Source organism: Gallus gallus, chromosome 6 (assembly GCF_016699485.2).
Source record: "Gallus gallus isolate bGalGal1 chromosome 6, bGalGal1.mat.broiler.GRCg7b, whole genome shotgun sequence".
Lineage (NCBI taxonomy): Eukaryota > Metazoa > Chordata > Aves > Galliformes > Phasianidae > Gallus > Gallus gallus.
Genome location: NC_052537.1, coordinates 1,215,428 through 1,225,829, shown reverse-complemented (window position 1 = coordinate 1,225,829; position 10,402 = coordinate 1,215,428). Strand labels below are relative to the sequence as shown.

Here is a 10,402-nt window from a genome sequence, read left to right as displayed (position 1 = left end):
GTTCAAGGTCAGTGGGCCTTGGCTCCATCAGAGGATTTTGCTAGGAAAAGTAAGGCTAGTATGCTACTGGCAGAGATTTCCCTGGGAGATCGTGGCATTTCACAAACACACGCACTGGGTTCCCTAAGCGAGAAGTGACTGAAGACAGCTGCCCAGCCAGCACAGTCTCCATTTACTTCAGTCATTCCTTGGGCTCCATGACTGCTGCAGATTCCCAAGGGTTCAGAACCGGAATCTAGTCTGTTCACTGGCTCAGCCACGTGGGGAGTGATGACATGACCCAGTATGAGTGCATCAGAATCTCTGTTTATTATCCGTTGCTTACACACATATATAGGTCGTGGCGAACGTGTGTCAGCTTGTAATTGGTTGAAGCATTGTGAAAGCCCCCTGCCTAACAATACTATTGGTCGTGCATGTTTTCATGCCATAGTAACAATCCTTATGCCGCACCCGGTCCCTCGGCTCAACTTCTCATTTCATCTTAGTTGTTTACTAAGATACTTCGGTTGTTTACTTCTTGCCTCAAGGACACAGTGTCCTGGGACAATAGCAAGCTAGTACTCTCCCATTTGTATCTCCTGTCCATTGTTAGGCCTGTTCTGCTCGTACAACTGTTCAAGGGACCCATGGCCCCCTTGGCTGTCGAGCCATTCCTCAACACATGACAGCTGATGTGGAAAGGCCACTTGAAATCCTACTGGCATTTTCCAGCTGTTCCTATATGAGGAACAGCTGGAAAATAACAATTCTGAAATGACCATTCAAGTCATGCTGACTCCTATACATAATAAAAACCTAACAACTATGACAAAACTCATTTTTTTCATACAAGCGTACAGATGCCTCAGTTCCCATTACAGCACTTGACAGAAGTGTTTTGCTTTTCAGATTCTGCAGAAGCTTAGAAAACAATGCTGAGAGCTAAAATTAAACACAGAACATTTCACTCTACCAAAATTGGTTATAAGCATCAGAAAAAAGGGTGAGGAAGAATATTTGTGTATTCTCAAGTAGATCTGCACAGAAGAAGCTAAAAGTTAGTTGTGGCTTATCTATACAGGAACATTCAAAAGAGTTGTGCATCAGTCACAGCGTACATTAAAATAACCTGGCTCTTTCTGCAGAGGAAGTGGTTCAAGGCATATGCAAACCAACCTCAGATCACAAGCAGCTTTGGACCTAAATGAGAAACCTCACCTGAGAAATAAAATGCACTTTAAATGAGTGCATACTGATCCTAGTTGCTTTACCTTAACTTCTTTGGGTGCCCTCCTATCAAGAATTCCTCTGCTTTAAAGTTAACTCTGTTTTTCATATGAACAAGCCAGTCAAGTGCATATCATAATGTTGAGAGAGCAGCCTTGATGGTAAGAAATGGACCCATGAAAATGAGCCATAGAAGCCAAAGGCAAAAGGAAAGAGTCCCTCCTCCACATCTGCTTCATCCTTAGTTTAGCAACAGCAGCGCAGCTCCCTCCAATTCCAGGTTTTTGCTCACAGCTTACAGTGTTTTGGCAGCTGCCATTTGGCTTAGTTCTCAAATCAGAGATTAATCTCATTTCTTCACATCAGAAACCCTTCCTAAAGGGCCTTCAAAAGTAAGTGAATCATAACAGTGCCACAGCTGCATCTTTCATAGCTATGCTGTTGTCCCATACATCACCAGAAGAATTCTCAATCTCCTACTCCAAAATAGAAAACAAAGGGAATCACAAATAACACCTATAGCAGCCCTCCCCAACCTCTAGGGTTTAGGAATCCAAAGGGCAAAGACACTTGTGAAACATGACCAAACATGAGACCAAATATTAGTTAAAAAATTAACTTATTTTGGTCTAGCATGATCTCAGGATGTGTAATTCTAGGTCACTTGCAGCTGTATGGGTGTACAGAATATGATCTGCTCTGCAGGTGGTGCAGCAATGGCAGCTCCTGAGGGCATAGAGAAGAAGTTTAGAGTGCATCCATACAGCCTCCTAGAAGGAGTACTTGCCAGGCACTGAATGCAGCTAGTGAGCTGAACAACCCAAAGGAATTACTCCCTCAGTTTAAAGTGGTGGCTTTTCTTTGTTGTTGTTGTTTTATTATCAGAAGGTACATGATCTGCTGTGGAGGAAAACCTCAAAACACGGAACTATTCTACACAATAGATCTGCTACTGTCCTGTAACCTGTGGTCCAGACTGGGAAGCATCCTTTTGTACACTTGCAATCTTTACAAGATCTGTGTAGAAGAACTTCTGGAATGACAGATTCAAACTAATATGTCCAAAATTCGTGTCTCACTCCCACTTATAGGAGGGAGAGGAGGTTCTTTGAAATATGTATACCCAATGTGGGATTAAGAAACAACCATCCAGATGTTGGTCCGACCAGTTTATTACAAATCTTAATAAGGGAGATGGGGAAGGGGAGGATGGACGATTTAGGGTGATAGGGAAGGGAAGATGGGCAATAGAAAAGATAGACAGAGGTAAGGATTGCATAAAGCAGGGATAGTCACCAGCAGGATCCAGCAGCGGTCCTGTTGCACGATGTTCCGACGGTCTGGGGCAAAAGTGCAGGGGGAGAGCAGCAGCAGCATGGCCAGTCTTGGGCAAGAAGGTGCAAGTACTGGGTAGGTCCAGGAAGAAGTCCAGGAGGAAGCAGCAGGTCTCTGGTAGCAGGCTCTGGAGAATCTGTCAGCATGCAGGCATTCTGTAGTGAGGAATCTGATGGCAGACACCTTCTTAGGGGGGAGAGCAGCAGCAGAGAGGCCAGCCTTAGGCAGCAAGCAGGTAGAGTGCAGAGCATGTCCAGGAGGGAGAGGCAGGTTGTGAGGCTTCTCAAGTCAGAAACCTTCTTCTTGTTCTTCTTCAGCATGCAGTTCTCAGGTTGTGAGGAATATGTTGTCAGAAACCTCTCACCGTGAGGAATCTGTAGTCAGGAAACCTCTTCTTTGTGAGGAATCTGTTGTCAGAAAACCTCTCTTCATGAGGAACCTGTTGTCAGAAACCTCTTCTTCATGAGAAATCTGTTGTCAGAAACCTAAACCTCATGGTTGTTCATCCCTTTTTATCCTAATTCTTCTGCCAAGGTGGCATTCCTGGGTGTGATACCCTGCTTGGGTAACAGTCATGTGCAGCACCCCCTGAGAGGGCTATCTCCCTCAAGATAAGCCCACACAAAAGACTGCTTCCTGCCCATTAAGCTCTGGCTTCTCTCTCTCTTTCTCTCTCTCTCTCTCTCTTTTCCACTGTCCTTGTCCATCTGTGTCCCTCAGACAAAGGACTTCTCAACTCTTGACTGGGACTTGCTTGGACTTGTTCACCTGTGTCCCTCAGCAAGCTTTGAGACAATGATGCAAAAGAATAATCTCTTACACGGACACAGCCAAACGGTTGTGATAAATGGGTTTGTGCCAGGGTGGAGGCTGATCACAAGCAGTGCCCCTCAGTGGTTGGTCTTGGGACTGGTGCTCTTCAGCATCTTCATCAATGACACAGACGGTGGCATTGAGTGCACCCTAAGCAAGTTTGCAGATGATACAAACTGAGCAGTGCAGTCAATACATTGGAGGGAAGGGAAGCCATCCAGAGGGACCTGGACAGGCTGGAGAGGTTGTGGGTGTCCCATCCCTGGAGGCATTCAAGGCCAAGCTACCCATGTTTGACTTGTGTAGTTATCAGTGGGGCAAGAGTAAAATGAAGAGTATATCACAGTTATCGTGTTACCCAATCACAGGTATCATGTCTTTGGTAACAGGGTGTAACACAATGAATCGTGTACCAATGCTGCTGTCATAGCCCAGCAAGGGCCCATGATGCCTGGGTGAAGGTTGCTGTTGCAGATTACTTCCTGTCACTGGAACACATAGAGTTTACACAGTCATATGACGGCTGGCTAGATCCGTGCCCAGGAGCTACCCTTTCCTCCTCCCAGGCATGGATGCTGAGATTTTGGCCTCCTCCAGACTCAGCTGTCATCTCTGTTTTGCCATGAGAGTGTATTCTTTTCCTTTGCTTTTTTCTGTTGTAGTTTCTGCTGCGTGGGTTGATGTTGGTTTTCTCTGTTTGTTTTCCTTGTTGTTTTATTTTATTTTTCCTGTCTTGCTTTGCAGCTCCTTCGGTGTTGGAATGCATTGTTGGTCTTCTTTTTTTCAGATTTGTTGATTTCTTCTTTCTCTTTTTCCATTCTTTGAACTCTTTTATCCTTATTTAAGGGTACTCATTTTTGTTTCTCAGCTTTTCAGGTGATTTTGCTTTGCTTTCCTTGGCTTTTTAGTACTTCCTCTTTCTATTATTGTTTCTGGATTTCCTTTGCTTTTGTATCTTTGCCTTGCATTGCTTGTGAAATTTCTTTTGTTCTTTCTCTCCAGTGCTAAGCACTGGTGAGTGTTTTTATCTTTTTACTGTGTTTGGATTCTTTCCTTTGCCATGATATATACGAGTAAAGCAAATGAATGGACACACTCTCTGACCTGGTAGTCTTGGCTGGGGAGCAGACTAAACCCCCCACTATTCAGGAGGACACAGTCAGAGACCTAATACTCCAACTGGACTGCCACAAGTCCATGGGACCGGATGAGATTCACCCAAGAGTGCTGAGGGAGCTGAGGTGATAGCCGAGCCACTTTCCATCATCTATCAGCGCTCCTTGTTGACCGGAGAGGTCTCAGAAGACTGAAGGCTTGCCAATGTGACTCCCATCTACAAGAAGGGTTGCAAGGAGGATCCGGGGAACTACAGGCCTGTTAGCCTGACCTCGGTGCCGGAGAAGGCTATGGAGCAGATTGTCTTGAGGGAGATCACATGGCATGTGTGGGACAACCAGGGGATCAGGCCTAGACAATATGGGTTCACGAAGGGCAGGTCCTGCGTGACCAACCTGATCTCCTTCTATGATCCAGTGACCCATCTGCTGGATGAGGGAAAGGCTGTTGATGTAGTCAACAATACAAAGATAAAGCGTTTGACACTGTCTCCCACAGTATTCTCCTGCAGAAGCCGGCAGTCCGTGGCTTGGACAGGTACACTCTTGTCTGGGTAAGGAACTGACTAGAGGGCCAGACCCACAGAGTGGTGGTGAATGGAGTTAAATCCAGCTGGGGACCAGTCACGAGTGGTGTTCCCCAGTGGTCAGTGCTGGGGCCTGTCCTCTTCAATATCTGTATTGATGACCTGGATGAGGGCATTGAGTGCACCCTCAGTAAGCTTGCAGATGACACCAAGTTGGCTGGAAGTGTCGATTTGTCTGAGGATAGCAAGGCTCTGCAGAGGGATTGGGATAGGCTGGATAGCTGAGCTGAAGCCACTGGGATGAGATTCAACAAGACCAAATGCCGGGTCCTGCACTTTGGCCACAACAACCCCAGGCAGCACTACAGGCTTGGGGCAGAGTGTCTGGAAGACAGCATAGAGGAAATGGACTTGGGGTTGTGGATTGATGCTTGACTGAACATGAGCCAGCAGTGTGCCCGTGTGGTCAAGGCCAATGGCATTCTAGCTTGCATGAGAAACAGTGTTGCCAGTAGGAACAGGGAAGTAATTGTCCCCCTGTACTCAGCCCTGGTGAGGCCGCACCTCGAGTACTGTTTTGGGCTCCTCACTGCAAGACATCGAGACCCTGGAGTGTGTTCAGAGAAGGGCAACAAAGCTGGTTAGGGGTCTTAGGCCTTACGGGTAGTGGCTGAAGGAGCTGAGATTGTTCAGTATGGAGAAGAGGAGGCTCAGGGGAGACCTTATTGCTCTCTATAACTACCTGAAGGGAAGTTGTAGTCAGCTGGGAGTCCGCCTCTTCTCTTGTGTGACTAGTGATAGGACTAGAGGGAACAGCTTCAAGCTATGCTTGAAGGACCAGCCCCTGAAGGACACAGAAGTGACCCGGTTCGTGGATGGGAGCAGCTTTGTACAACAAGGTCAGCTCAAAGTCGGATATGCTGTTACCACTTATCAGGGCATAATAGAAGCACAGCCTTTGCCAGCTGGGGCATCAGCACAGAAGGCAGAAATTATTGCTCTGATGAGAGCCCTTAAGCTGGCTAAAGGCAAAAGAGCTAATATCTGGTCTGATTCTAAGCATGCTTTTGGTGTTGTACACACTTGTGGGGCTATGTGGAAAGGAACAGGGCTGTTAACAACTTGAGGGAAAGGAATCAAGCACACTCCTGAGATTCTGAAGTTGTTAGAAGTGTCTGAGAAAGCATGAGAAACTGCAGTAATACACTGCAGAAGTCATCAGAAAGGTAACACTGCACAAGAATGGAGAAATAATTTGGCAGATCAAGCAACCAAAAGGGGGGCAGGAGAGAAGAGGGGAGAAGGGAGAGGGGAGAAGGGAAAGGGGGAAGAGGAAAGGGACGTTCCATGCCTCCGGGACCACCCGAGAGGAATCCAGCAGCATGCCCCGCTCCCGCCTCCCAGAACCCCGGACCGCTCCTAGGCCGCCCTTAGCAACGTGACACCTCAGGCGGTTGCTAGGGGCAGGACAGGAAGTGCTTCCTGCCGGCGGAGAGCACTTCCGGGGCAGCGCGGCATGGCGGCAGGAGGGCGGTGAGCGGGGCCGGGCGGAGCGGGTTCTGTCCTGGGTATGGGGTCAGACTTCAGTCCGGGGGCGTCGAGGGGCTCTCGGGAGAGGAGCTCGCGGTGCTGCCGGTCACCGAGAGGCAGGTCCCGGCTCGCAGGCGGGCTGCGTGGCCTCGCGAGAGCTGTGGGTGCCGGAGCGCAGGCCGGGGCGAGCGGGGCGGCTCCCAGGCGGCGCCGCTGCTGCCTTGGGCAGGGCGGTGGCAGCCCCGTGCTCCGTCGTGTGGTGGGAACTCTCGTGCTTTGTCGCTCTTCGTTGGTACGTGGAGGGGAAGCTGGCGTCTCGCTTGCTCTCGTTGTGTTCTTTCCATCGTGGCGGGCCTTGGAGATGCTGTCGGGAAGCGCAGGGCTACGTCTGGAGGGGAGGTTTTGCTTTTGGCCTCTCTCTGTGGAGTTTTGCTGAAGGCCCGGAGCGCGACAGCACGAAGCTGTGGGTGGCGGGGCCTGATCGTGTAGCAAGGGTGGCAACGGCGTCGTCTTGCTGTGGTGTTACCCGGCAAAGCCTCGAGGCAGAGCCTGAGCACCTCGATTCTGTGGTGCGGCTCTGGCTGTGCTGTGCTGTGCAGCAGGAAGGCATCCCTACGTTTGCCTGTAGCTCATTCACTGTAAAATCCTGATAGCGACATGGCACAGTTAAGAAATAGTCGGAGTCAGCATGTGAGGTGCTGTCCTTCAGAGGCAATATCTACAGTGCCAGCAAGTGCTGCGGGGCACGGGGGGCAGCTTCCTCTCAGGGAAGGATGTGCAAATGTAAAGCTGTGAATACAGGGTAGGGATGCTGCCTTCAAGTAAGGGCAGAGGGCGGTTGTGCCTGATGCCAAGCCGTGACTCCCTGGTGTGCTTTGGTCCCTGTAACGCTGGACTGCAGCCAGCTGGTTTGCCTAAAGTTTAGGCTGTGAACTGAGGAGGTCTGGGAGCCTTTTTCGAGTGGGGACATTTTTTGTTGCTTTAGTTGAGTGACATCAGCAGAAGGAGTGGCTCTCATGCAGAATGCAGGCGCAGTGTGCTGTGCCATCTGTGAACTTGTGGCAGAGGCAGGTGGTGAAAGTGGCCATGGCTGCTGCTTGGCAGCCTACGTGAGAGCTGTCAGTGCTGGTCACGTGGCTGGGATTGGTCGTGCCTGAAACAGAAGTAAAGTGGGAAAAAGAAGGGTGACTTGCAGGCTACGAGGAGGGGATTTTGTGTTTTCATGGAGTACAAATCCGTTCCCTTTTCTGATGTGGTTTTGTGCGTTGGTGTTTCAGGTGTCTGAAAGAGGACTCCCCGTTGGAATTTGTACCGTGAAAACCCCAGGTGAGGAATGGAGCAACATGCCTTGGTGCTCTGTTTGGGTGGGGGAGTGGGCAAGGATGAAGGTTTGTAAAGATGTACTTGCTCTGGATTTCACTGAGCGGGACGAGTCTGGGCTGAAGTTTTCTGTGATTCTGTTTGTTGCATTGGAACGGCTGCCTTAGTAGATTGGAGGGAGGGAGAGGGAGATTTTAAGACTAGAAGCAGTCCGGAGTGCATGGTGTTTCTGCCTGCTTTGATGATGCTGTTGTAAGTCTTTGGGTCTGCAGTGAGGCTATCCAGTGTCCTGGTTCAAAGGCAGGATTCAATCCAGTCTCAGAAGGTGCAGAGGGGAGAAACTCTCTGGGAGCTGGAAGAAGCTGCCTGGGCTGAGGTGGCCGTGCCCAGCACTGGCTCTGCAGCAGCTCCGCCCCTCAGCAAGGAGCTGCAACACCACCGCATGCCCGTCGCGTCAGCGCAGCTGAAGTGTTCCTGGGCTCTGGGTCTGACCTGCACGCACCTCATTTAGCATGCGCTTCGTGTCCTGCTGACCGCTCTGTGCCCCAGCTGCTGCCTCCCTCTTCCTCGCTGCCAGCTGCCTGCTTCATGGCAGGAGGAGATGCTCTCTTGCTGTCACTGAACATCTGCAGTAGGGAAAGGATGCTCATGTACTCCACAGGCCTGCAGTGACTGACATCCTTCCAGGTATCTGGGTGTCCTCTGAAAGTTGTGTCCTGCAATTCTTACCTACCAGGTCTTTGCCACCAAGGCTGGCTAAGATGCTTTGGCAAATACTAGAGATGTTATGTTGGGATTGTTGAGTGCAAGGGCTTTATAAGCAAGGTGAGTAACAAACAGCCTTGTTGAGGAGGGTTGTTCTCCATAACATATTTCCTCAGAGACTCTGAAAGTTTTGTTCAAAACTCAATTGAGCATTATAGTGTAGGTAATGATAGAATCACAAGGTTGGAAGGGGCCTGCAAGATCATCTAGTCCAACCGTCCTCCCATCACCGTTGCTACCACAAGCTACTAAACCGTATCTCATAGCTCCTCGTCCAGATGCCTCTTGAACACTACCAGGGACGGCGACTCCACCACCTCCCTGGGCAGGCCATTCCAGTGCCTGACCACTCTCTGAGAGAAAAAGTTTTTCCTTGTGTCTAATCTAAATCTCCTCTGGGGCAGCTTGTGGCAAAGGTCCTGTTTGTTGCCTGGGAGAAGAGGCCAAACCCCTCCTCCTCACAGCTTCCCTTCAGGAAGCTGTAGAGTGCAGTGAGGTCTCCTCTGAACCTCCTCTTCTCCAGACTGAACAATCCCAGCTCCCTCAGCTGCTCCTCATAAGACTTGTGCTCCAGACCCCTCACCAGTTTTGTTGCCCTTCTCTGGACACATTCCAAGGCCTCAATGTCTTTCTTGTATTGAGGGGCCCAAAACCGAACGCACTACTCGAGGTGCGACCTCACCAGTGCTGAGTACAGGGGGACGATTACCTCCCTGCTCCTGCTGGTCACACTATTTCTAATGCAGGCCAGGATGGCATTGGCCCTCTTGGGGGGCTAATGTTTGAATCCCCAAACCTTAGATGCAGGAAGAGGTGCTAGATGCTGACATGGAAGCCAGGGCTTCTGTCTCCCAGGAAGCAGGTGTAGTCAGGTCTGCTTTGGAGCCTGCTGTTCTTTGCGCTGACCTCGGGAGATCCCTCAGTATGCTGTTGTGTGCCACGTGCACCAGCCCCAAAAGGGGATTCCCCTGTGGAAGGAGGGAGAGGGTGAAGGAGGTTGAGGGCCCTTTTCTCGGGGATGGCTCTTCTGTGCCCTCTTGCTTGCTGGAGGGGGAAGCACAGCGAACAGCTTTTACCTCCCATCCCGTTCTCTGTCCTCCAGCCCTCTCCTCATCCTACGCAGAACACCACTCTCAGCAGCGCAGTTGCCATTGCAGATCCTTCCCCATGTCACAGCTGTCACCATGGTCCCTGTTGCCCCACCCAGCGCAACTGCCTCTGAGAGTGCTGGGCTGGTGACAGCCATGTCCAGTACAAAAAGAGCGAGAGCTGGGGATAGCCCTATTTTAAATGGGAAGAGGGAGCTGGGGGCCCCAGAGTCAAAGAGGAGGAGGGGGCCCGCCATGAACATCAAGCGGAGGATGAGGAAGAGTGTATGATACTGTTGCACCCAGACCACCACTGTGACCAACCATGTGGAGCCCATGGAAGTGGATCCACCTCCAGATGATGCTGAGCCCATGGAGGTGGATCCGCCTGCGGCACAGCTGGCCTGGCACCACACCATCGTGCCGGGCCCCACAGCTCCACCATCGCTGGTCCAGGCGCTCGGCTCCTTACCTGCTGTGCAGCCCCCACCCCCGGCGTTAGCTGGGTGGCACTGCTTACCACCTGCTCCTCCTCCATCTTGTTGCTCCTCTGGAGCCAAGTTCTGCGGGCCCCTAGTTCCATCTCCCCCCTGTAGGTGTTAGGTCCCCGTCCCTGGTTTTGTTGTTGATATTAGTGTTTAGTTTTAGTGTTAGGAATTATTACTGTTCATATTTTAGTGTTAGGCATAGGTTACTCTTC

General features: G+C 50.5%; 1 long non-coding RNA gene across 17 annotated transcripts in view; it reads left to right on the top strand.

The window, feature by feature from the left end:
* LOC777017 overlaps positions 1 to 10,402 on the top strand; it is a 515,269-nt gene that overhangs the window by 3,338 nt on the left and 501,529 nt on the right. For 5 of the 17 annotated variants that reach the window (XR_005860686.2, XR_005860689.2, XR_005860696.2 and 2 more), the window contains exons 1-2: positions 6,503 to 6,532; positions 7,807 to 7,855. This is a non-coding gene — a long non-coding RNA (uncharacterized LOC777017). Of the gene's footprint in view, positions 1 to 6,502; positions 6,822 to 7,806; positions 7,856 to 7,885; positions 8,675 to 10,402 lie in introns of those variants that run through there. The other 12 variants (XR_005860687.2, XR_005860684.2, XR_006939618.1 and 9 more) reach the window with 7 other exon arrangements.